The sequence below is a fragment of the Mustela nigripes genome, chromosome 7, assembly GCF_022355385.1.
Source record: "Mustela nigripes isolate SB6536 chromosome 7, MUSNIG.SB6536, whole genome shotgun sequence".
NCBI lineage: Eukaryota > Metazoa > Chordata > Mammalia > Carnivora > Mustelidae > Mustela > Mustela nigripes.
Window position 1 is genome coordinate 123493797 of NC_081563.1, and position 24240 is coordinate 123518036.

The following is a 24240-nucleotide window of genomic DNA, read 5'->3' on the forward strand; positions in this document are numbered from 1 at the left end:
CTTACATAACTGCATGCCTCTAAAAGAACATGTAACTATATAAAGGGGAAACCCGAATCACTTGCATACATAAATGTTAACCATTAAAAAATGCAAAGTTGTGGAATGCTTAAAGGTTCATCAGGGTACCCCCGAATACCACCCTGAGTACCGCCAACAGCGCACACAACACTCCAGGGATATACTCATTTAGATGGCTGCTGGAGTTCTGACCTGCCTCATGCTTAATCCAGCCATAGGCTCTCCCACTGGGAGACCAGCCCCCTCACTCTCATTAACCGCACTGAGGTGCACAGACTGCAAATCCAGCCACCAGCCCAGTGCTCGGTCTGTCCACACCGTCACAGGTGCCGCTCACTACCTTTTGCAATTTCCCCTCCTTCCACTGACAACACGGCTCATCATTCCGTAGCTTCCAACGACAACCCTTGGCCTTCTTCCTCTTCTTTCTAATTTTTTCCAAATGGACCCCTCCAGAGCCATCATGCTAAAAGCAAAATCAAGGGCACCTGGGTGGCTCAGTCAGTTAAGTGTCTGACTCTCTGATTTCAGCTCAGGTCATGATCTTGGCTCGGGTCATGATGTCAGGGTTGTGAGATGGACCGCTGCGTCAGACCCCATGCTCACAGAGCAGTCTGCTTGAAATTCTCTCTCCCCCTCGGCCCCTCCCCCTGCTCACACACTCTCTTTCTCTAAATAAATAAATAAACACAACTTTAGGAACAGATATGGTCATGCCTTCACACTCTACTGCGTGCCATCCTTTCCCATGTGGTCCCAGACCCCCAAATATAACACTGGCTGTCTTATTTTAGCACCCATCTTCTGTTTATACTTCATATAGAATAGATGCTTTTGTACAAAACAGATTATAACAAACTGAACACTTAAAACAAAAATCCCCACGTGTGAAATCCTTCTGTAAAACTTAGGCATTTCTTATAATAGAAGCATAACTTCTTTTGTGATCAGCATCCCCAGAAGTTCTTGTGTTGACTATCTGAGCTGGAAGTTGTTAAGCGCAGGCTAAAGATTAAATCAGTATGTTCCCTCCATACTACCCATAGGACTTCGCCAAGTTCTGTCATTTCTTTGGGTCCATCTTTTATTTCGTTTCTAAAATGCAGATAACAATAGTACTAACCTCACCAGGGGTAGAGGGACGCGGGGAATGGCTAAAGGAGGCAGAGTTTGCAGAGCTGTTAGAGTTGTACCTGGGTTTTCTAAGTGGCTATGCCGCGAAGCATCCTTATGCAAAATAACAGATTCTACCACCCTAAGAGCATTGAGGGGTATTCGAATTTAGGGGTATTAGCATCCTGTCCCCTAAGAGCATTTAGGGATAAGGCTGCCCTTCTGCCAATGTAACAGTAAGAAAGAGGGCGAGATTCGTTGCAAACTGAGTTCCCTGACCTGCTCCTATAGGGAAAAATGCGCTGTGAATGGTGTCAGAGCCTTACCAAGGAACACACTTCCAAGCAGTCTTCTTTTGAGAAGGATGCCCAGAAATGTCAGGGAGCCTGGCAAACTAGCTCAGAACTGCTCCCATGCTGCTGGGGACAGCGAGCGGCCTGGCTCTGGATTGACTGTGGAGTTCACGGTCACTTGTACAGCCCAATTATTCATGTTCACAGGCCCTTTGTGTAAAAGAGAGCCAGCGTTCCAAAAGCAAATGGGTGACATTGAAAATGTGACATTGAACAAGCTGTTGCTGAGGGTGCATTGTGCTGAGCCCACATAGAATAAGGTGAAAAGTGTGGTCCCCATAGTCGGGGGTGGGGGAGGTTATGATGTGGTGTGGCCAATTGGTTCAACAAATCTTGAGGGCATGAGGACAAATGTACAAGCACAGGATGAGCAAGAAGCTGCTTGCCTGGGAAGTCTGTCCATCCCCACCGGCCTCGCCCAGCTGGAGCCTTTCTGCAGATCCAGAGGCCAGAACTCTCCCAGCCCTGATCAGGACCTCACTCTCTCTGGGTGGGCCTTCAAAACAGACGCCATACGCCAGTAAGACCATCACTCCCAGGCTGTCTCATCTCATCTCCTTAGAGACTGAGAACAGCAACATGTAAGACCCTTTTAAATCCAAGAGTTATCCATCTTGTTAAACATCTTAAGATGTACCACAGCCCACGTTAAATATTTTTGGGGGGATCTCCAACGTGTCCTTAAAGCACAAATGAACCAATAAAAACAAAACACCGTTGATAGCCAGCTGACTTAGTGCTGGGTTCTGTCAACCGGTCCCTCTTGTGACCCTGTGAGGGAGGGACTGACTGCCAGCCCCACTTTGCAGATGAATAAACAAAGTCCAGACAGGTCCAGGAATTTGTGTAGAGTAGCAAGACCAGCAAGTGGCCAAGAGCTTCTATTCACCTGGCTGCATGCCTAGTGTGTGAAGTCAGAAGCCTCGCCTGACCAGAGGGGTCTGGAGAGTCAGGACAGGTGCTGCGTCTGCCCAAGAGGGAAGCAGAGCCGGCCTCTCCCACCTTCTCTCCTGCGCTCCCCCTGCTGCCCGCCCCCTCCCTGCTGGAGCTGGGCCATACCGTCTCCTGCTTTCACTCCCTGGTCACTTTGTCTCCTCTGTGAAGATGTCCTTGCTGAGTTCCTGGGCAGAGCTCAGTGGCTATTTCTTTCTCCTCTCATTCACTGCATCTTTACATATTCGTGTTTCACAGTGGGCAGCTTTTCAGAAGTTGGCCCTGCCTGCTAGAATGTAAGCCCCAGGTGTGAGAGCAGAGGTGCTGTCTGCTCATCCCAGCAGCCCACGTGCAGCCCAGAGACACGCATTGGATGGGCCCCAGGGAGTATATCAAGCCAAGGGCCAGATGCCCCGTCCCGTTTTGCAGACCTCACCACCGTCCGGGAGGAAAGCATCACTAGTCTCATCGCGGAGGAAAGCGGAACTCTGTGGGCTGTGCCACCCAGTGAGCGCACGGCTGAGATCTGAAGTCTGTGAGGGGCCAGGGCCCCTGTGTTTGTGATGCACTGTGATCCACAGGGCACGGAGACCAAGTCAGCACGGACGGGCAGCCACCTGGGCAGGATGCTGGGAGGAGGCAGAAAACTGAAGGCAGAAAGGCCTGACCCTCGGGAACCAGGGGCCTGCTGGAGAGGGCAATGCGGAACTCAGCCACACTTGGAACTCAGCTGACCACTGGCCTGTCTTCCCACTGCTGGCCTCAGCTTCCCCAGAATTCTCCCCACAGCTCACCTGGGCATCTGTGTCCTCAAACACCTTTCTGCTCTTCTTCAAGGAGGGAGCAGGCAGAGGCGCCTTTTCCAAGAAGGGAAGGGATGGTGAATGCCCACCAGGCAGTAGAGACGCCTCCCAGGGGTGGAAGGTCAGAGCACCAGGAACATTCCTTGCTTCCTTTGAAGCCAAGGCCACTCTCTTCAGACAGGCCACAGGGAACAGTGGCGGAGCACAGCTTGAAGCCAGACTCTGGCGCTCACTAGCTGTGTGACCTTGGGCAAGGGTACTTCATCTCGGAGCCTCCATTTCCTTGTCTATAAAGTGGAAATTATTGCACTAATCTCAGAGGGCTGTTAATGAGTATAAAATGAGCTGTAAAGGGAGAGAGAAAATTGCCTCTGTCTAACAGTGGGCATTCCTCTTAGATAAAATGAACTTTTTTGGAGAAAAGCCTTAAGAAGTTTATTTGGAGCACAAGCTGCCTCCCTAAGGCCTTGGGATCAGTTGCGCTCAGCCTTCAGAGGAAGAGAAAAATGAATCCACATGTTGGCTGGGATTGAACAGGAGAAGATGGGGGGGTATAGGGGGCAGAATGTTGCCAGGAGCCCCGTGTGACTGTTCCCCATGTGACTCTAAGAACTTCAACAAGGTCCTCAAAATAACACAAAAAGGGTCTGGACCTCCTGTAGATTCTAAAAAAGAGCAGAAATCTGCATGTCTCTCTTGGACCACTGAAATACCACCTGGGAACACAGGGACCAGAAGCAGAAGGCATTTGGGAACTATGGTCCCATGTGCTACTGTTAACCTTGAGGCATAATTTTGGGGTTTTCCAGAGTATGAAAATTAAAGAAGATCAAGGAAGACTCCGTTCCCATGTAAAAGGCAAGACCTCCGGTAGAGCTGTGGGTTAGACAGGTGTGGATTAAAGTGTTTGGAAATTTCGAGAACTCCTACTCCAGAAAGGGAAAGACAGTGGCTACTGATGACCGGGCAACCCTGGGCTAAGCATCTGCATGATGAACACAACTGTCTGATGGGAAATAATTGAGGCCAATGAAGGGACATGACTGACCCAGAGCCACACAGCCAAGTCCCCAGCTCTGGGCTCCCACCGCACTCCGCACAGGTGTCCGGCCCATTCAGCATTTGTCATGCTTTCTAGGAACTGCTTGTTCATTTATCTGTCACTCCTCCCAGGCTGCCAGGGACCACATTCTGTTTGTCCAGCAAGCCCCAACACATGGTGCAAGGTCTGTCGAGGGCCCGGGTTGCGTTTATTAAGCCGCAATGAACAGATGGCGACCTGTTCTTGGGAACTGAGCTCGGACCCCTGACTCCACAGTCCCAATTTTGTCCCCGTCACGATGTCATGGAGCCTTTATGGCGAACATATTTGTTTCTGCATTTAAGCTAAAAGAGTGTCCTGAAATCCGCACGATGGAAACTGGTTTTCAAAACCTTTGATGGCAGCATTCATGCTTTTAGTCCAACCTCTCCCTGCTAAACCTCAGCCTCCAGACCCAGCTTCTGCTCCGGTAATTGTCTGTAGCACAGAGAGGCCTGGGTTTACACTGGGATGGATGCAAGTAAGGTGGAAACTGCTGAGAAAGCCTTGTGTGTGCAGTGGAGACTGGTTTGTTGGATTTACACCCCCCAAGGAAAAATATGTCCAAGCTTGGAGCCTAGGGTGGTTTCAGCCACCAGAGAAGGCCACACCCACATGACCTTCCTAAGTAACAGCCTCCAGGCCAATGAGAAGACAAACAGTGGGAAGACAGTACAGCTTGGCTTATGGGGAAAGCTGGAAAATCTTCCTCTGATGGAAAATCCAGGTGGCTTGGCCTCTGGGTAAAGTTTCTCTCTGCTCTTAGACCTGGCAACAGGAGCCCTGTGCTGAGCCCCGTGCATTAAGGAGCCCTTCTCCTGCAGCAGGAGTCAGTGGGCCTTTAAAGCATCCTTCTGCATCTCATGCTTCCTGTTCTGGACCAGCATCCAGGTACCTGATGACCCCCGGAATTCCCTGCCCCAGTACCTCCAACTCATTTCCAGGGCCTGTGTGAACCGCTTGCCTTGGTCTGCCCTTCCCCAAACTATAGCCCATGTGTGTGCCTTGCTAGGCCCAAGGGGTAAGCAAAGAATGGCTATTTTCGGGGGAGTGGGCAGAATTTGGACATGAGGACTAAAGTCCCCACACAGGTGTGCATGAGGCCTTTATGGAGGGGGTGGGGACGACAGAGTGAGAGGAAAGGAGAAGGAAGGAGGCCACCAGGCTCTGATTGTTCTGGCCCCAGACCCTAGTGTGTTCTTGCACAGGTTAGGGACAGGAGTGCATGTGGGGCTGTGTGTGACTGACTGACTCATGTCTTCAGAAGCCCCCTCACTCCTAAGCTGCCTCTGAAAGGCAGGCTGGTCCTCCTGACCTCTTTTGCATGTCCGATCTTACTAATTTACTAGTCCTTCCTGAAGTGCCATTTTCAACCTAATACCTGAGCCCAACCTGCAGCTTGTACCCTTCCACGTTCAAACTCCCTTCCTTGTTTCCCACGGCTCACGCCTCTAATCCTGGAAAGCCAAACATCGCATCCAGAACCTCCCATACCTCCCTGATCTTCTTGTCCATGTTCTACCTGCGGCTTGAGATGCCACTGGCAAATCCCTGGTCAACGGATTCCAGGCCCAGTGCCCATGCCACCCTTTCCTTGTAACTTTCTCCAAAAGCCTTCCTGCCCAGGTGCAATGGCTGCCTCCATCATGTTTTCTCGAGCCCAGTAGCTCAACTCCTCCGTACCCCACATCACACTGCAGCTTAGTCGTTTACAGGCTCTGTTCACGTTCACCTGCTCCCTTGTGAGCCCTTAGATCTCTTCATTTTCCTAATGACAACACATGGCTGCTTCATACATAAATTGAGGAAAGAGTAAATATACAAAGTAGGTGATGGCTGGAGACCAAACCAGAATTAAGCTCCTCCCCGCCACAGGAGAAAAGAAGGGGGTGAATCAGGGCTCTCTTTACACTCCAATTGTGAAGGGGTGTTATGTGGTGAAGTCAGAATTTGTGGCTTTTTTGTTCTATGCGGGCCCAGCTTCCATTCCTGCTGTCAAAGGCAATAGCTGTAGAATCTCCTAATGACCTTAATCAAGGCAGAACATCTTATTAAAAAAAGAGCAGCCAAGCAGATTTCCAAATCATGAATTTTCTGTTTATTCATCTTTGCATGCGGAGTTGGCTGTAACATATGTCCTGTTCAAAGTTGAACCTACATTGAAATAATTTGGGGCACGGGGCTGAAAATGTGGAGGTGGATAGCTTGTATGTAAAATTAATTTTTTATCCATTTGGAGATGCAATTTGAGTTCCTTTCAAATTAAATTGCAATGGAGTCCTAGGCAGCTGGAAACATTATTGCCAGTATAATTTGATACTGCAAGAGCAGTAATACGTTGACAGATATTTCGATGTGACCGTTAATTTGCAATTTCTGCATGGAAATGATACACGAAGGGAGAAAAAGGTAAAAGGAACAAAATTAAAATCCATCTTCCTTCCAGCATCATCCAAACCCACTCTCGTGCTTACTTTCCACTACCTTCTTTAATTTATTTCAGATGCTTGGTGGACAAGAATTTGTTGACTATTACTATGGACATCTTATAGAAGGAGGCAAGGACAGGAATCCAGAGGCTTCTTTGGAGAAATGCTGGTCCACTCACCAGCCAGGGTCACTGGGTCCTACTCATCCTGATATACGGAGACCTGCGGGGCTGGAACATGTTACCTTGTGAGAAGGTGACCTGACTGCTACCTTCTTGCAGCAGTGAAATAAAGAAGGTAACTCCTGTATGTGTTTACTGGCTCATTAATTAATGAAAAACTACTCTCGAGCACTGGAGACGCCACGGCGTCGTAAGAACAACACTGGCTCTGTGAACACCTGCACCTAAAGCAAGTTACATGTCCCATCAGCATCTGTGCTGCATTTTTTTTCTTTCCTATGCGGAACATGGAGGTACCCCTGCCTTTTAGGGCTCTAAGGGGAGCGAAGGAGTCTCCACCAAGCTCTTGGGTGGTATGTGACACAGCTGTGCTCCCTCAGATACAGCTCCCACCTTCAGAAGGGAGGCAGCCAGAGGAGCTACTGAGATAAAATAGGAATCCTATAGGTTACTGGCCTGGGTCTTGATCTCGTGGGTTGTTGGGTTCATGCTTTTAACCAACTGTAGTTAGGAGCCGAGAGTTTCCATTAATGTGCCTTCAGATAGTGCTGTCTCTATGCCTTATTTCTACAAACACATCTTGAACCTCTGAGATGGGACAGGCATTAGGGGTGCATGTGAATAAGAGTTCTTGCCTTCATGAGACTCGTGCTCTAGGAGATGCAGACACAACAACTGTGATGAACGGAACGATGAAGTCTGGAGCACCTTTTTGCAGGGGGAGTGACAGACTTCTGGACAGCACAGGGCAGAAAGACACAGCCGAGCTCTGGAGACTCCTCTGAGCCCACTGAATCATGACTCATGCACAGCCCTCACATTCTTTTCCATAGACACCGGAAGCCACCAAAGAAATCTGAGGTGAGTGAAGGTTAATGACTCCCCCACAACTGCATTATTAGGTTATAATAAAAGCAAGTCTTAGGCCAAACTCTGCTATATAGATGACCACTTATTACACAAATGTCTATTAGCGAGCAGACACAGAAGAGGTCAAACCATCTATTCTGTAAAGTTCAAAGAAGTCCCAGAAATCTGTCCTTGCAGAAGTTGGCAAACGTTTTTCTTTTTCTTTTCTTTCTTTCTTTCTTTCTTTTTTTTTTTTTTTTTTTTTTTGGAAGAGGGTTGGGTAGTAAATATTCTAAGCTTCTCAGGTCAGACAGTCTCTGTTACGACTGTTCATCTCTGTTACCATGGTGCCGAGGCAGACAGACTATCGGGCACACAAATGGGTGTGGCCGTTTCAATAAAACTTTATTTACAAAAATCAGTAGTCAACACCAGGGCTGCCCCTTTTCTACTTCTGTTCCAGGGCCAAGATCAATTACACTTGTAGCTGCATCACGAAACCAGGAATACTCCTTCTCCAGTGGGTGACCAGGGCTCTATGGGAATCAATCACCGTAAGTTCAAGGCTGGGTTCTTCTTCATTATATATGTCCAGAAAGAGCTTTAAAAACATTTTGGCCAGTCCACGTATTTTGAATACCTTCAATTTCACTAATGCGAGTCCACTAATAATACTCATTATTATGCTAGTTAACAGGTCCCTGATTTCAACTACAATTTGAAACAATTTCTGACATTTAGTATGCTAATCGACAAAATGAGAGTTAGAGACCAAGATATGGCATCAGAAACACCAGGGCAACACAGGCGCTGATACAGTGCCTGAAGGTTGTCACTCTTCCCTCCTCCCTCTATGCCTACCTCTCTCTTCCAGCTTCCATTCACCCCCTGGGTTCTCAGTTGCTCTGGGAAGACTTGCTCTCAAACGCTCATCTCACCCACAGTTGGATTAACTGTGCTGCTTCATGTTCCTGCTTTAAAGGGATCCATGACCTTGGCCAGGATATAAAACGGGCAGATGAGGGCTGCTCCGACAGCCCTATGCTCTCAGCCCTACAGCTAAGCAGCTTGGAGCGTGGATGGGAAACCAAGAGGCAGATACAACCTAGGGTCCAGAAGGACCCATCAGCTAGGGCCATGCACCTGCCATCCAAGGACCCCAGGCTGCTTACCGAGCCACTCTCTTGCTCCAAACATTCCTGTTTTGTGCTAATGGGGTTAGGATCTCTGCTCCCACACCTGGCTCCATGCTCCTCCCTGCCCATGTAGGATGATAGAGGGACCCCACGGGGGGACAAGCAGGCTTCCTGTTTCTAGGTGCATCACTCCAACATCACTCCTTCACCCTGGGCAAGTTCAGTCTGTCTCAGCAGTTAGATCTGGTCTGCAGTTTCTCCAACATTTCAATAGCCAGCCTCAGAGACACCAGCACCCACCACAAGTGCTCTATCTTCCACTCTTTCAATTGTTTATGATTCCAGGCCATTCTCTTTGTTCTATCCAGCCCTGGCAGTGCCCACCTCCCATAGTGGCTACACTGGTGTAATACCTTCACCTTTCCTTTGTACTTTGTTGGTTTCCCAGCCAATTATTTATATCTCGTTCACCAGAAGGTTTCCAAACTTGCTTGGGTCACACTATCCTTGCTGTTGGGGTAACTTTTCATAGAGTTCCTAACCAAAGAAACACCTAACAGTTTCGTTTATTAGTTAGTCCAAACAACTTAATTGGATATAAATAATATACCCTACAACATAATAAAGGTTTGAGAAAACAGTACACCCAAAAAACAAAATACACACAAACAAATACACATAAAAAACAAAATACTGTAATGTCACTCTGTAATATCCACAGTTACTTGCTACTGGGGCGTATGTATCTGTTGAGCACTGAACAAGCCACTCCTATTTCCTGCTCCAGGTGGACTTTTGTGTGATACTTGTTTCTCATCATACCAGCTACTGGAAGGCCAGGTTTGCAAAGATAGAGTGCAAAGATACAATATACCTTAGTCTAATGCTGAAACTGTGGACCACCTCTACCTAGTCATTTATACGGTATTAGACAGAGGACACTTGTATTTCATGATCTTTTAAGATTAAAATCTAAAATGCCCTCACGTGATACCTTGGTGAGTTCACTGTGGTATCCTGGTTTGAGAAGCATGACAGATAATTCCTTACAAGCCATCCTCTCTTAAAATAAGCGGTGTGATTTATCTGCTAACCAGGCAGGACCCCATTGCCTGAACTTCATGGACATTCTGTGTCCTCATCCTTCTTCTCCAAGAGTTCCCTTCTGGTTGGGGACCCCCTGACCACCCTGACATCCTAGCTGGCCTGTATGTCTCACGGGAGGCTCAAACCAGTAGTGCATCTTGTGTCAAACTGGTGAGCAGGGGGTTGGGCCGCACCTCCTACCATGGTGACAGTCCGGGGGCTCAGACACCAGGAAGAATTAAATGGACATGGGCACAAGATTGCAGCCTGAAAATAAAAGCTTTGGAATGTTTAAAAATTACTTTGCTGGCAGAGGAAATGGGGTTGGAAAGAGAGAAGCAATTTCTAAATTACATGGTTTCAGTTTCCAGAGAGGAAAAGAGGTTCGGGATGGGAGAGAGGTGAAGAGGAGACCACGAGGCCCACTGGGCTTCCTTCCGTTCAGTTTACGCTGAATTCATGGCAAGTCTACCTTGTCTATTTATTTAGGAAAAAATAGCAGAACAAAAAGAACCCCAGGAAACTCAAAAGGAAAAGCCGGAGAGAGACTGCAACCTGAAACATGTCTGATGGTTAGAAGCCACCTAGTACTGGGCCTGGGTGAGGCCTTAAGCATTCGGAACGCTGCCCTTTTCCTTGGCAAACAGTCTGCCCGTGAATAAAACGGGCAGTGGAATTAGGGAACAGTCTTCCCCGTGGCCGATATGCCATCACTGTGATGCTGGTCAAGTCCTATGTATCAATCAAATTATTTCTAGAATATGTCAGACAAATAAACACAAGCCTTATCTCCTTGTTGGACCCTTAGCCTCTCTAACTCAGAACTACTGCCTTCTCTCTTAGTTGGAGAGTTTGGCTTTTTATATTCAGATCTGGGGCTTTTCACAAAAGCCGAGGCTGCTCACAGCTGAGAACCCCCCACCTCAGGACATTCTTGATCTCCCAAGGAATAGCCTTAATCTACAGACACTACTCAGGGCGGCAGGGCCTTGAAGAGGCCTGCTGTGTCAGCAGGCCCAGAAATGCCTACCAAGCTTTTGTATGATGTCCAAAAGCTTTATTCTTTGAAATGTACAAGAGGAGAATTAAATGGAAGCAAAAATTTCAAACAAAAACCACTGTCAGTTGAAGGAGGCTCCTTCTCTCTCGGGTCTCATTTGGGGCTCATGTAGGCATCGAGAAAGGACAGGTGACAGAGCAAACCTGTCTACTCCAGTTACCTTTGGGAAAACCACCAGGAAGGGAACCCCAGGAGAAGAGGGAGCACAGCAGAACCGTAGCTAGAAGACCTCTTTACCCCTGCCTGCCTACCTCACTCACCGGTGAAACACCCCACTCACAGTGCTCTCAGCAGGGGTGATGGCCAAAAATGCACACGTGGGGTTTCCTGGTTGGCCCCTGGCCATGACATTGGGGGACCCAATCCAACCACGGGCTCTTACAGACATGGCAAGTAATCACCCTCCATATCAGAACTGTACTTCCCCAGGCGCCTGGGTGGCTCAGTGGATTAAAGCCTCTGCCTTCAGCTCAGGTCATGATCTCAAGGTCCTGGGGTTGTGCCCCACATCGGGCTCTCTGCTTCGCAGGGAGCCTGCTTGCTCCTCTCTCTGCCTGCTTGTGATCTCTGTCTGTCAAATAAATAAATAAAATCTTTAAAAAAAAAAAAAAAAAGAACTCTCCTTCCCCTTGACATTCAACTTGGACTCACCCTTCTAAGACTGCCCCCTGACACATGGGAGCTCCCATCTCCAGGGTCACCGGGCACAATCCCCTCCTCACTGAGCATCTCTCCTCCATCTGCAAAGGGCTTTGCTCACATAACTGACATCTTCCCACGTTCTCCCTCCTGACTGGCAAAATTTGTTTACGAAATGCAAGACCTCGAATAAGTAATTTTACCCTTTCTAAGCCTGGTTTTAGAATATGTAAAGTGGAGCGCTCAGCATAACTACTACCACCTAGGAGTCTTCTGAGGTTGGAACAAAATTATCCGTGCTCATGTATTAGTGGGCTATTGCTGTGTAACAAATCGCTCTCCAGAGCCGCAGCATTTATCTGTGAGCTCATGCATCTGCCTGTCTGATCTAGGCTGGGCTCAGCCAGGCTTGACTCCAGGCTGTGTGCTGTGTTCAGGTGTGCGTCCTGTGTGTTTGTGGCCGGGCCCAGGCTGAAGGGGCAGCAGTGGCTCAGGATATGATGGATGCATCAGAACCAGGCCAACCCTTGCAAGAGCTCCTGAGACCTCCCTCATGTCACATCCACTAATACGATATGGGTCAAAGCCAGGCATGCGGGGAAGCCTGACATCACAACAGTCACTCCTCCCAGGAAAGCAGAGGTGGGGGCAGTGAATATGACTGAATGATAACCTAGTAGCACCGATCAGTATGAATTTCTGTTTTGATTAACAGGGACAGCCAACACTTCTTACCTTGCATAGGCTTGGTCCCCCAAGGGGAGGACAGTCTAACTTCAGGTCAGATCTCATGGCAGCCAGAAGGTATATGAGGGGTAGCAGCTGCCTGCCCTTCCTGCTTTCGGACTGTTAGGAGCTATGTCCCTGGGAAAGGAGGTAGTAAGTCTTATAGACAGGCGTGGGGAAAGCAGCCCTATCATTGGAAATCCTTCTTGATCTCAATATGAACCTTCTGATCCACCCACTATACTGGGTCAGGTAAGTCTCTGCTGTCCTCACTTCCCACGAGCTGCTTAGACCCCAACCCTCCACATACCCTGCTCTCCTATGCCCCACACCCAAACTCCTACAGCAGGCAAAATAATGCCCCTCTCTCCAAAGACATCCATGTCCTAATACCTGGGACTTGTGAATCCATTATTTTTCATGGCAAAAGAAAAAGCTGCAGAGGTGATTCAACTAAGGACCTTGAAATTAAGTGATGGATTTGCTATGTGGGCTCCATGAGCTCACAGGGGTCTGAGTGAGAGAGAAAGGAAGGTGAGAGAGAAGAAGAGAGAGGGCCATCCTTCTGGCTTTGAAGATGGAGGAAGGGCTCACAGGCCAAGGAATACAGGCAGCCTCTAGAAATTAGAAAACAAGACAGCAGATTCTCCCCCAGGCCTGCAGACTTATTTTAGACTTCTCACCCCTGGAAAAATACATATGTGTTGTTTTAAGCAATTGATTATGTGTTAATTTGCTAAAGCAGCCATAAGAAATGAATTCAACCCTCAAATAATGTTCTGCTAATTTTTTTTTTTTTATCCACACCTCTCACTCTCATTGCCCTTCTCCACAGACCCACATCCTATGTTCCACAGATGTTCCTCTGCTCAAATGAAATTCTTACAAAATGCGTGTAATGTGATAGCATGCACGTCTACTCATCATGGACATTGGAATGTGTTATGTCTCCTTTATCTCTTCAGCGCTCAGTACTCTGGTATTGACGTCTGCTCAGGTGGCTGTGTCCTTCCTGCCAACCATCCCCTGGGCTGCATTTGTCCTCCAGAATTGACAAATCTATCCCCCACTGATGGGCACGCCATTCGTCTTCAGTTCACCCCAATCAGAGCCTGTGTTCTAGGAGACAGCCCACACATATCCCCCTCTGGATGTGTGCACAATTCCTTGTGGGATACTCCTAAGAAGCAGGAACACTGACTTCCAGGGTATGTGTGTAAAGTCCTCTGGGGACTCACATCCATGGCAACCCTTAGAAATATCCAGTTTTTCGGGGGGCGCCTGGGTGGCTCAGTGGGTTAAAGCCTCTGCCTCCGGCTCAGGCCATGATCTCAGAGTCCTGGGATCAAGCCCCACATCGGGCTCTCTGCTCAGCAGGGAGCCTGCTTCCTCCTCTCTCTCTGCCTGCCTCTCTGCCTATTTGTAATTTCTGTCTGTCAAATAAATAAATAAAATCTTTAAAACAAAAACAAAAACAACAAAAAGAAATATCCAGTTTTTCAACAAAACTTGTGCCAACCACTTTGGAAAACAGTATGGAGATTCCTTAAGAAATTAAAAAATAGAGCTTCCCTATGACCCTACAATTGCACTACTGGCTATTTACCCCAACGATACAGAAGTAGATAAAAGAAGGGCCAACTGTACCCCACTGTTCATAGCAATGGCCATAGTTGCCAAACTGGAAAGAGCCCAGATGCCCTTCAACAGACAAATGGATAAAGAAGATATGGTCCATATACCCATATTCCATCAGAAAGATGAACACCCAACTTTTGTATCAACATGGACAGGACTGGAGGAGATTATGCTGAGTGAAATAAGTCAAGCAGAGAGAGTCAATTATCATATGGTTTCACTTACTTGTGGAGCATAAGGAATAACAGAGAGGACATTAGAAGAAGGAAAGGAAAAGTGAATTGGGGGAAATTAGAGGGGGAGACAAACCATGAGACTGTGGACTCTAAGAAACAAACTGAGGGTTTTGAAGGGGAGAGGTTGGGGGGTTAGGTGAGCCTGGTGGTGGGTATTAAGGAGGGCATGTATTGCATGGAGCACTGGGTGTGGTGCATAAACAATGAATCTTGGAACACTGAAAAAATAAAATTTAAAAATAAAATACCACTGAGCAAAAAAAAAAAAAAAAAAATTGTGCCAATACGATGGGTACAAAGTCTTTTACCCATTGCTGTTTTTTTTTTTAAGATTTTATTTATTTATTTGACAGAGACCACAAGTAGGCAGAGAGGCAGGCAGAGAGAGAGAGGAGGAAGCAGGATCCCTGCCGAGCAGAGAGCCCGATGTGGGGCTCAGTCCCAGGACCCTGGAATCATGACCTGGGCCGAAGGCAGAGGCTCACTGAGCCACCCAGGTGCCCGCCCCCCATTGCTGTTTTAATGTACTCTTATCTAAGACTAATGAGCTTGGTAATATCTTCATATATCCATTAGCCTTAGTTTTCATCTTTATAAACTTTATAAAGTTCTCATCTTTATAAAGCCTTTATAAAAGGTTCCCTTTCATAGCTTTTGCTCAATTATCTACTCATTCGTAGGACTTCTTTGTATATTCCAATTTTTTTTTTTTTTTTGCTCTTAATTCTGTTCACGGTGGTCTTCGATAAATAAAAAGCCTTTATTTTTGATGCAATGAAATCAACCAAATTTTTAAATGATGTTTTGTTATTTTAAAAAACTTCTCCCAAATGACCGACCTATTATCTTTTCTCAAACTTCTCTCGCATCCCAGGCATAGTCAGGTTACACTTCTCAGTTCCTTTGAAGTTAGGTGTGTCGGGGCTGACTTTGCTCAAGTGATACACGAGCAGGGATGGTCCCTTTTAGGGTAGCTCTAAAGCTCAGGTCAGACTGGTCTCTGTCTCCCTTTGTCCTACTCTAGATGCACTTATTGTAATGAAGCCTTCTTCAGCCTGGGACCCTGAAAACTTGAGGGAGCAAAGTCACCCTGTGGTCATCTCTATGAAGAGGGAGAGAGACAGAGACGAGAGAGAGAGAGAGAGGAGGAGGAGGAGGAGGAGGAAGAATGGGGGGAGGGAGAAAGGGGAGGGGGCACTCATTTCGGTTATCACACTGCTTTTATAATTATGGCTTTATATAGAAAATATTTAAATCTGGTAGGGCAAGTCCTCTTTTTCTTTTTTTAATAAATCCCTCCTTGATGCTGATGGCTAACTATCCATCTTTATTCTTCTCTATACAGTTTAAAGAAAGTTTATCAAGTTCCTTAAAAATCCAATAGACAGGGGCGCCTGGGTGGCTCAGTGGGTTAAGCCGCTGCCTTCAGCTCGGGTCATGATCTCAGGGTCCTGGGATGGAGTCCCACGTCGGGCTCTCTGCTCAGCGGGGAGCCTGCTTCCTCCTCTCTCTCTCTCTGCCTGCCTCTCCACCTACCTGTGATCTCTGTCTGTCAAATAAATAAATAAAATCTTTTAAAAAATCCAATAGACATTTCTGTTGACATTGCATTTAATTTATAGGTAAATGTGGGATGAGAATGGACTGTTTGTACATTTATTCAGATCTTCTCCGAAGTCTTTTATTCGTTTTCAAGTTTTCTCCGTTGAGATTTTTGCGATTCTTAGGCTAGTTAAACCCTAACTCTTTGATAATTCGTGTTGTCATTGCTTCAGATTAGATTTTCAAGTTTATTATTGCTGGTGTAGACGTTTGCCATTGGTTTTTGTAAGTTGATCTTCTGTCTGGCAACCTTGTTGAAATCTCTTGTTACTTCTCATCTTACAAATATTTCTAGGAGGATTACCATACCATCTACAAACAATGAGTTTTATTTCCTTTCCAATCGTTGGACATCTTCTATCTTTTTCTTTCCTTAGAGTGTGGGCCCCAAACCCCAGCACTATGTTAATAGCAACTCTAACAGTGGGCATTTTTTGATTCCTGATCTGGAAGGGAATGCATGCATCGTGTTAAGAAGAATGTTGGCTGTAGGATTTTGGCTTGTAAACTTTGGCAGTTTAAAAAAAACAGTTTCCCTCTCCTTTTCTTCTTGGTTTCAAAAAAATCATCATAAATTGGTACCAACCTGGGGGTATAGCTCAGGGGTAGAGCATTTGACTGCATAAATTGGTACCAACCTTTATTAAATTCCTTGTCTCATGGATTGAGACGATCATGTGATTTTTATCCTTTAGTATACTAATGTAGTAAATTATACTAATATTGAAATAAGCTCAATTCTGGGATAAGCCTCATACGAATCCAATTATGATTTCTGTAAGAGAGTCTTGGGTTCATTAGCTAATATTTAGGTTAGGATGCACTTTCTATATATTCATAGATGAAATGGGCCTGTATTTCTCTTTTCTTGTATTCTTATCGGATTTTGGTGTCAAGAATCCCGTAACTTCACAAGAGGAGCCAAACAACTTTTCTTATTTTCAAGAAGAAATGACATAAGTTATAAATTCAGTATTCTTTAAAAGTCTGGTGAAACTCACTTTTAATCCACGCAGGCCTGTCATTTTTGAGGAAGAAGACTTGACTACCGTTTCAAATTCTTTCATCTTATTGGTCCATTTCAACATTCTCTTTCTCCTCATGCCAATTTTGTCCTTCTATGTTTTCCCGTAATTGGATCTACTTAATGTAAAGTTCCAAACTTAATAGCCATTATATTCTTGGTGTTTTTTTTTAATATTTGTGTTCATTGCATCTTTTTTATTGGTCTGCTTTTTTTTTTTAGGATTGTTTTCACAGAATCAGCATTCATTCTTTTAAACTCCTCTCCATTACTGTTGATCCTTATTGTATCCATTTCCCTCCTCTTGTTTCTTGGGGCTTTTTCTGATATCCTTGAGTGTTTGGCTCATTTTTTAGCACTTAAAATAATTGCAGATCCACACAAAGTTACCAAGAAATGTACAGGAAGGACGTACGTACCCTCCACCGGGGCACTCCTAATTTAGTAACTCACGTAACTCTAGTACAATATCATGAATTGGAAATGGATGTGGGCCCAGTCCAGAGTTTATTCAGACTTATACATGCACTCATTTGTGAGTGTGTGTGTTTAATTTTATGCCATTTTATTATGGCATGGCTTTAGGTAAAAGCCACTACAATCACGGCTCAGAAGTGTTCCAGCCTAAGGCCCCTTGTGCCACGCTCTTCCTCGACAGGCCACCCTCTCCTCTCCACCACCTGAAACCCTTGGCAACCACCAAGTTGTTCTCCATCTGTTTATGATCTCGAGGCTGGAGCTGAAGAGAATGTATGTCAGGCTTGGAGATTTTCTTTTCCACTCAGCATCATCCCCATGACTGCATCCCATTTTGGTGCTTCTTTCCGTAGTCGGCTCCTTTTCATTGCCAAGCAGGAGCTCTTGGTCTGGGTGGCCCGCCAGTGGTTTGATCATTCACCCACTGAAGGACATCTGGGTGGTTCCCAGGTTGGGGTTCTTCAGAACACATCTGCTATGGACATTCACACAAGTTTCTGTGTGAATATGTCTTCATTTCTCTGGGATAAATGCCTGCAAGTGTAACTGGTGGATCATAGGGTGAGTTCACTTTTAGTTTTAAGAAATGGACAAACTGGGGTGTCTGGGTGGCTCAGTGGGTTAAGCCTCTGCCTTCGGCTCAGGTCATGATCTCAGAGTCCTGGGGATTGAGCCCCGTATCAGGCTCTCAGCTCAGCGGGGAACTTGCTTCTCCCTCACGCTCTACCTCCCTCTCTGCCTACTTGTGATCTCTCTCTCTCTGTCAAATAAATAAATAAAATCTTTTTAAAAATGGACAAACCATTTTCCAGAGGGGGTAGACCATTTCACACTCCTGCAAGGGACCTGGATCCTCCACATCCTCCTCCGCATTTGGTGCCATCACTAGTGTTTCTATCAGCCATTCAGACAGGTGCCTGGTGTGATATCTTCTGGTCTTCATTTGCATTTCCCTAATGGCTAATGATGCTGAACATCTTTTCATGGGTGTTTTGCCATCTGTATATCCAGCTCATTTGTTTTCAACTTTTGTTTTCCCGTAAATGGATTTAAAGCTCCAGATTTTCCTGTAAGTATTGTTTTAGCTCTGTTCTACAATAGACACAGGCTCTGCTTTCATTCTTATTCACTCCATGAGTCTTTGTGATTTCCTTTTTAACCCATGTTATTTAGTAATACGTTATTTAGTTGTCAAAATCCTGTGATTTTTTTAAAGCTGTCCCTTAGTTATTAATGTCTGATTTTATTGTAGAACTGTTGCGGAACATCGTCTATGTAATATGGATTCTTTAGAACTTAATTGGGTTTCTCTTATGGCCTAACACATTCTATTTTGTGATTATTTTGTACACGCTCAAAACATGTATTTTCTCTCTTTGGGTGTAGGGTTCTCTGTATTAAAATTATTTAATATTAATTTGCCAATATATTCATAAGCTTGACTTTGTGAATTATATTTTTCAGATCTATGACATCTCTATTTTTGTCTACTGGATACTCTGTTTAAATACATTGATGTCCTAATCTGGTCATTAAGTTGTATCCATCTAGAATGATGGTCATAGCCATCACAACAACCATAATTTGTGACTGCTTATCCATTTCATGTAAAATTTTAAATTCTGTGTGCTGGGCACCTGACTAAGCACTTTGCTTAGACTGCATTTACTTCTCACAGTTGCCAGTCTCAAATGTCCCATTGTACAGATGAGAACACCGAGAGACTAGCAGCAATGACCACATCATGCATCCAGCACGAGGCAGAGCTGACATGTAAATGTAGATGTGTCTGTTAAGTCTATGCTTTTAGTGACTCTCCTTTAGGACTTGGCATGTTCATTTGCAAAAGGAAGAGGTTAGGAGAATTTTTAGGGCTCATTTTTAGTTTAAGAAATTCTCCATTATTATCATTATTTAAATTAGCATTTAATGAGCTCTAGTCACATAAGTTCTAGGTTCTGTGCTAACCACAGTATCTGCACCATGTCATCATCCTCACAACTACCCTGTAGGGTAGGTATTATAATCCTAATGTAGGTATTATAATCCTAAAGTATTATAATCCTAATGAAACAGGTGCTCAGAGAGGGTTCCCAGCTAGGATATGAGATGGGTGGTGATGACTCCAGGGCCTATGTGTCTAATCCCAATGCTAGACCTTGGTCTTCCACATTGAGCTAGAGGTTTTATATACAATGTTTCACGGAGCCCACAAGAGCCTTGAGAGGGAGGGAGTTAGACAGTTCCTGAACACATCTATCCAATTCATATTCCTGTGGCTGACCCTGGGGACTCCTGAAGAGAGCCCTCTACCTTTCTTACCAGATGGATTTCTCTCTTTCATTCCTTGGACTCTGAAGCAGAGCAGCCTTTTGTGATTGTCCCAGGTTACGAACACTCCTAGATGCAACACCTTACCCCTGTCCAAGTGCCTTTCTTGTTAGTTCCTTTCTTCCTCTTCACCACTCCGTCTCAATTCCCCACTTCCCAGGGAGGCACACACACCCCCTACATCGCTGATTCTCTCCTGCTTCCTTCCAGAGAAGTCCCACCCTAAGATGACTGCCAATCTAGATACAATTTATAGTATCTTTTAAATGAGGAGATGTAGGCTTTTCCCATTCATCCCCACCCTTTTATCTACCTGTATTTTTCTCCCTCCCCACAGTCCCCCGGAGTAATGAGAGAAAAGCAGAGAGTTATTACCATGTTAAGCTGCACTAAATGGCTTTATATTATGGTTAGAGACCTCTGGAGAAATAACGATGAGATTGCTACATCTTTTGTTCTCAGAAAAATAATGTGGCAAAAAGGCACCTCTAATCCTCTGCTTTAATTTGTTTTTATTGATCTCTTTCAAAATTAGGGAAACAAGTTTTCTCATTGCAAACGTTATGACAATGCATGGGGAGGTCCTAGTTATAACGAGTCATGAAGTTGGGGCTGGGGAGAAGCATCTTATCATAAGGCAGGGGCTGGGCGGATGGTGGGTGAGCAAGCACCCATGAAAGGAAATACACAGAGAAAGGAAACCCATAGGAATTACTGGCTAACTGTAAGTGGTGGGCTTATGAGTGATGTCTCATCAAAAAGGTCCTCCACGACTGCAATCAAAAATACTACCCACTCCCAGGACGCCTGGGTGGCTCAGTTGGTTAAGCAGCTGCCTTTGGCTAAGGTCATGATCCCAGCATCCTGGGATCGAGTCCTACATCGGGCTCCTTGCTCAGCAGGGAGCCTGCTTCTCTCTCTGCCTCTGCCTGCCATTCTGTCTGCCTGTGCTTGCTCTCTCTCCTTCTCTCTCTGACAAATAAATAAAACCTACCCATTCCCTAACTACCATATCTATCCTCTTCATTTTCTTGCACTTGGCACTTGCAGAAATTATCTCATTCATTATGGAATTTATAGAATTATTTACTTTCCTGATATCCCCTACCCTAGCCTGAAAAACGGATTGTACATGAAAAAAAAAAAAAAAAACTTTGCATATTTGTTTTTCTATTTCTCCAGTGCCTAGAACAACACTTGGCACATAATAGGTAGTCAAATAATTGGATGGCTGGATGTCTGGCTGGCAGGATGGGTATGTAGAATAAATGTTTTTCTCTGCCTCCAATCTTCTGTGATTTCTAAATTTCCTATAACGAGCAAAAATTACTTCTCTAATTAGAAAAAAAGAAAACAGAAGAAAAATAGGTTAAATGTAGCATCGTCACTTCCTACAAACCTCCCGTTTCCTCAGACATAAGTGGGTGTTCCTCTTCTGATCTCCCAAGATTGTCTGTACCTCTCACTGGATACCAGGCTTTGTTATCTTAGCAACTCTAAATACTTCTGTACGTTTCCCATCGTTCCCACTGGAGTCTGAGGTCCCTGAGTGTTAGGTTCATAAACTGTCAGAGCAAGAAAGAACTTAAAATCAAAGGTCCAAGTTTCTCTCTCATAGTTGAGGACAATGAGATCCAGAGATGATCCATCCAAACTCAAGAGCAAAAAATAATCCAGGACAAAAATGCCAAGTTCTCCATGCCCTATTTTCTTTGTTCCAATTGTCCTATGTCATTGGGTACATCTGTAGCAGGTCCAGCACTCTTACTGGGAACTGAGACCTACTGCCTCTCTTTGCCTGCTCATCAGACAGTGCCTTCTGCACCTGCGCACTCACATTTCCTATTCCAGGGCATCTGCTCAGCTCCTGAAAGAAGCAGGCAAGTGGAAGGACTGCACCTACACCTTCCCTCCTTATTCCACAGGTCCTTGCATGTGGCATCCTACCCCTTATGTTCAAAGAATCAAAAAGGAGAAGGGAGAGAAACAAACAAACAAACAAACAATTCTCTGGCAGCTAACAGGAGACACACAGACCATTTACAAATAGTTTTTCTAAGAAATATGTGCAGAGCCTCTTTCAGCGCTGCCTTCAGAGTCACAGCACTCCAGTAAGGAAGAAAAAGCTTAGCTCTAAAAAGAATTTCAGGGCAACTGGGTGGCTCAGTGGGTTAAGCCTTTGCCTTCGGCTCAGGTCATGATCTCAGGGTCCTGGGATCGAGTCCACCATCGGACTCTCTGCTCTGCAGGGAGCCTGCTTCTTCCTCTCTCTCTGCCTGCCTGTCTTGTGATCATTCTCTGTTAAATAAATAAATAAAATCTTTAAAGGAAAAAAAAAGTAGCATTGGTATATTCTTTCCTCAGTTTTTCCTGGTATTAAAAGTACCATTTACATATTTCATCATTTATTCTTTTTTAAAGATTTTATCTATTTATTTGTGAGAGAGAGTGCAAGAGAGAGCAAGCACGAGAAGGGGGGGGGGGGAGGACAGAGGGAGAGGGAGAAGCAAGCTTAACTGACTGAGCCACCCAGATGCCCCAAATTTCATCCTTTATTCTAATGCTTGGCATCTGACTTTTGAAGATGCCCTTTACCAGATTAAGAAAGTTAACTTCTATTCCCAGATTTATGAGATTTTTTTCAGTTTACTATCAATGGGTTTTTAATTCCAGCAAATGATTTAATGCATCTACTCAGCTTTGAGTCTTCTATTTGGATTGATTAATGTGGTAATTGCATTAACATATTTTCCAATGTTAGTCCTTACATTTTCTTAATGAACCCAACTTTGATTTTATCTATTTACTCTTTTAACTTTTTAAATTTAAACTTTTATAACTGACGTAAACATGCAGAAAAGTACCATAAATAAAAAATAAGCATCTTGGTAAATTTCCACCAAACAAATGTTTCATGTAATCAGCACCAACACTGACAAATGAAATACTGCAAGCAATTCAGAAGCCGGGCTATGCTCTTTCACAACCACTTACTCCCCCTCCCCCACCAAGGATATTCAATACCCTAGCTGGTAATATATTAGTTTTGTTTGGTTTTGAACTTTTATATAAACGGAATCATAAATATCTACTTGTGTGTCTATTTTGTTCATAATTACATTTGGGATACTTTACCATCATATCAACATGTAACATTATTTCATTTATCCTCATTGCATTGTAGGACCATCCCACAATTTATTCACTCTGCTACTGAAAGACATGGTGTTTTTTCCAAGTAGTTAGCTATTAAGATAGTGCTGTTATGCTAATATCATACTCAAGGGTGAAAAACAGTTTTTCCTCTAAGGTCAGGAACAAGATAAGGATACTCACTCTCACCACTTTTATTCAACACAGTATTGAAAATACCAGCCACAGCAATCAGACAAGAAAAAGGAATAAAGGGCAGTCAAACTGGTAAAGAATAAGTAGGACTTTAATTATTTGCAGATGACACAATACTGTATATAGAAAAGGCTAAAGACTCCACCTAAAAACTACTAGAACTGATAAATGAATTCACTAAGGTTGTAGGATACTAAATCAATGCACAGAAATCCATTGTATGTCTATACAATTAATGAAGCAGCAAAAAAAAAAGAAAGAAAGAAAATCACCCCATTTATAATTACACCAAAAATAATTAAGTACCAAGGCAGTGAAAGACCTGTACTCTGTAAACTATAAAACACTGATGAAAGAAACTGAAAATGACAGAAACAAATAGAAAATCCATACTACTCAAAACAATCTAAAGATTTAATGCATTCCCTATCAAAATAACAGCAGTTTTCACAGAACTAGAACAATAGTAAAATTAGCATGGAACCACAGAAAACCCCAAATAGTCAAAGCAATCCTGAACAAAAAGCAACGCTGGAGGCATCACAATTTTGAATTTGAGTTATATTACAAAGCTATAGTAATAAAAACAGTATGGTACTAGCACAAAAATAGACACATAGATGAATGAAACAGAAGAGAAAACCCAGATAAAAATCCACAATTATGCAGTTGGTTAATCTTCAACAAAGATTCAAAGAGAGTATGCAATGGAAAAAAGACTGACTCTTCAATAAATGGTGTTAGGAAAACTCGACATGCAAAAGAACAAAACTGGACCATTTTATTATACCACACACAAAAATAAACTCAAAGTGGATTAAAGACCTAAATGTGAGACCTGAAACCATAAAAATTCTAGACGAGAACACTGACATTGGCCATAACAACATTTTTCTAGATATGTCTCTTGAAACAGGGGAAACAAAAACAAGAAGAAACTACTGGGACTACATCAAAATAAAAAGCTTCTGCACATCAAAGGGAACAATGAAACTAAAGGCAACAGACAGAATGGGAGAAGATATTTGCAAATGACACATCTGATAAAGGGTTAGTATCCAAAATACATAATGAACTGATACAACTCAATACCCCCCCCCAAATCCAATAAAAATGGGCAGGAATCAAAGAAGACATCTTTTTCCTAAGAAGACATCCAGATGGCCAACAGAC

At 44.5% G+C, this 24240-nt stretch overlaps 1 protein-coding gene across 12 annotated transcripts in view; it reads right to left on the reverse strand.

The window, feature by feature from the left end:
* Positions 1 to 24240, reverse strand: part of PTPRT (protein tyrosine phosphatase receptor type T) — a 1054416-nt gene that overhangs the window by 414676 nt on the left and 615500 nt on the right. The gene's annotated exons all lie outside the window — the stretch shown is intronic.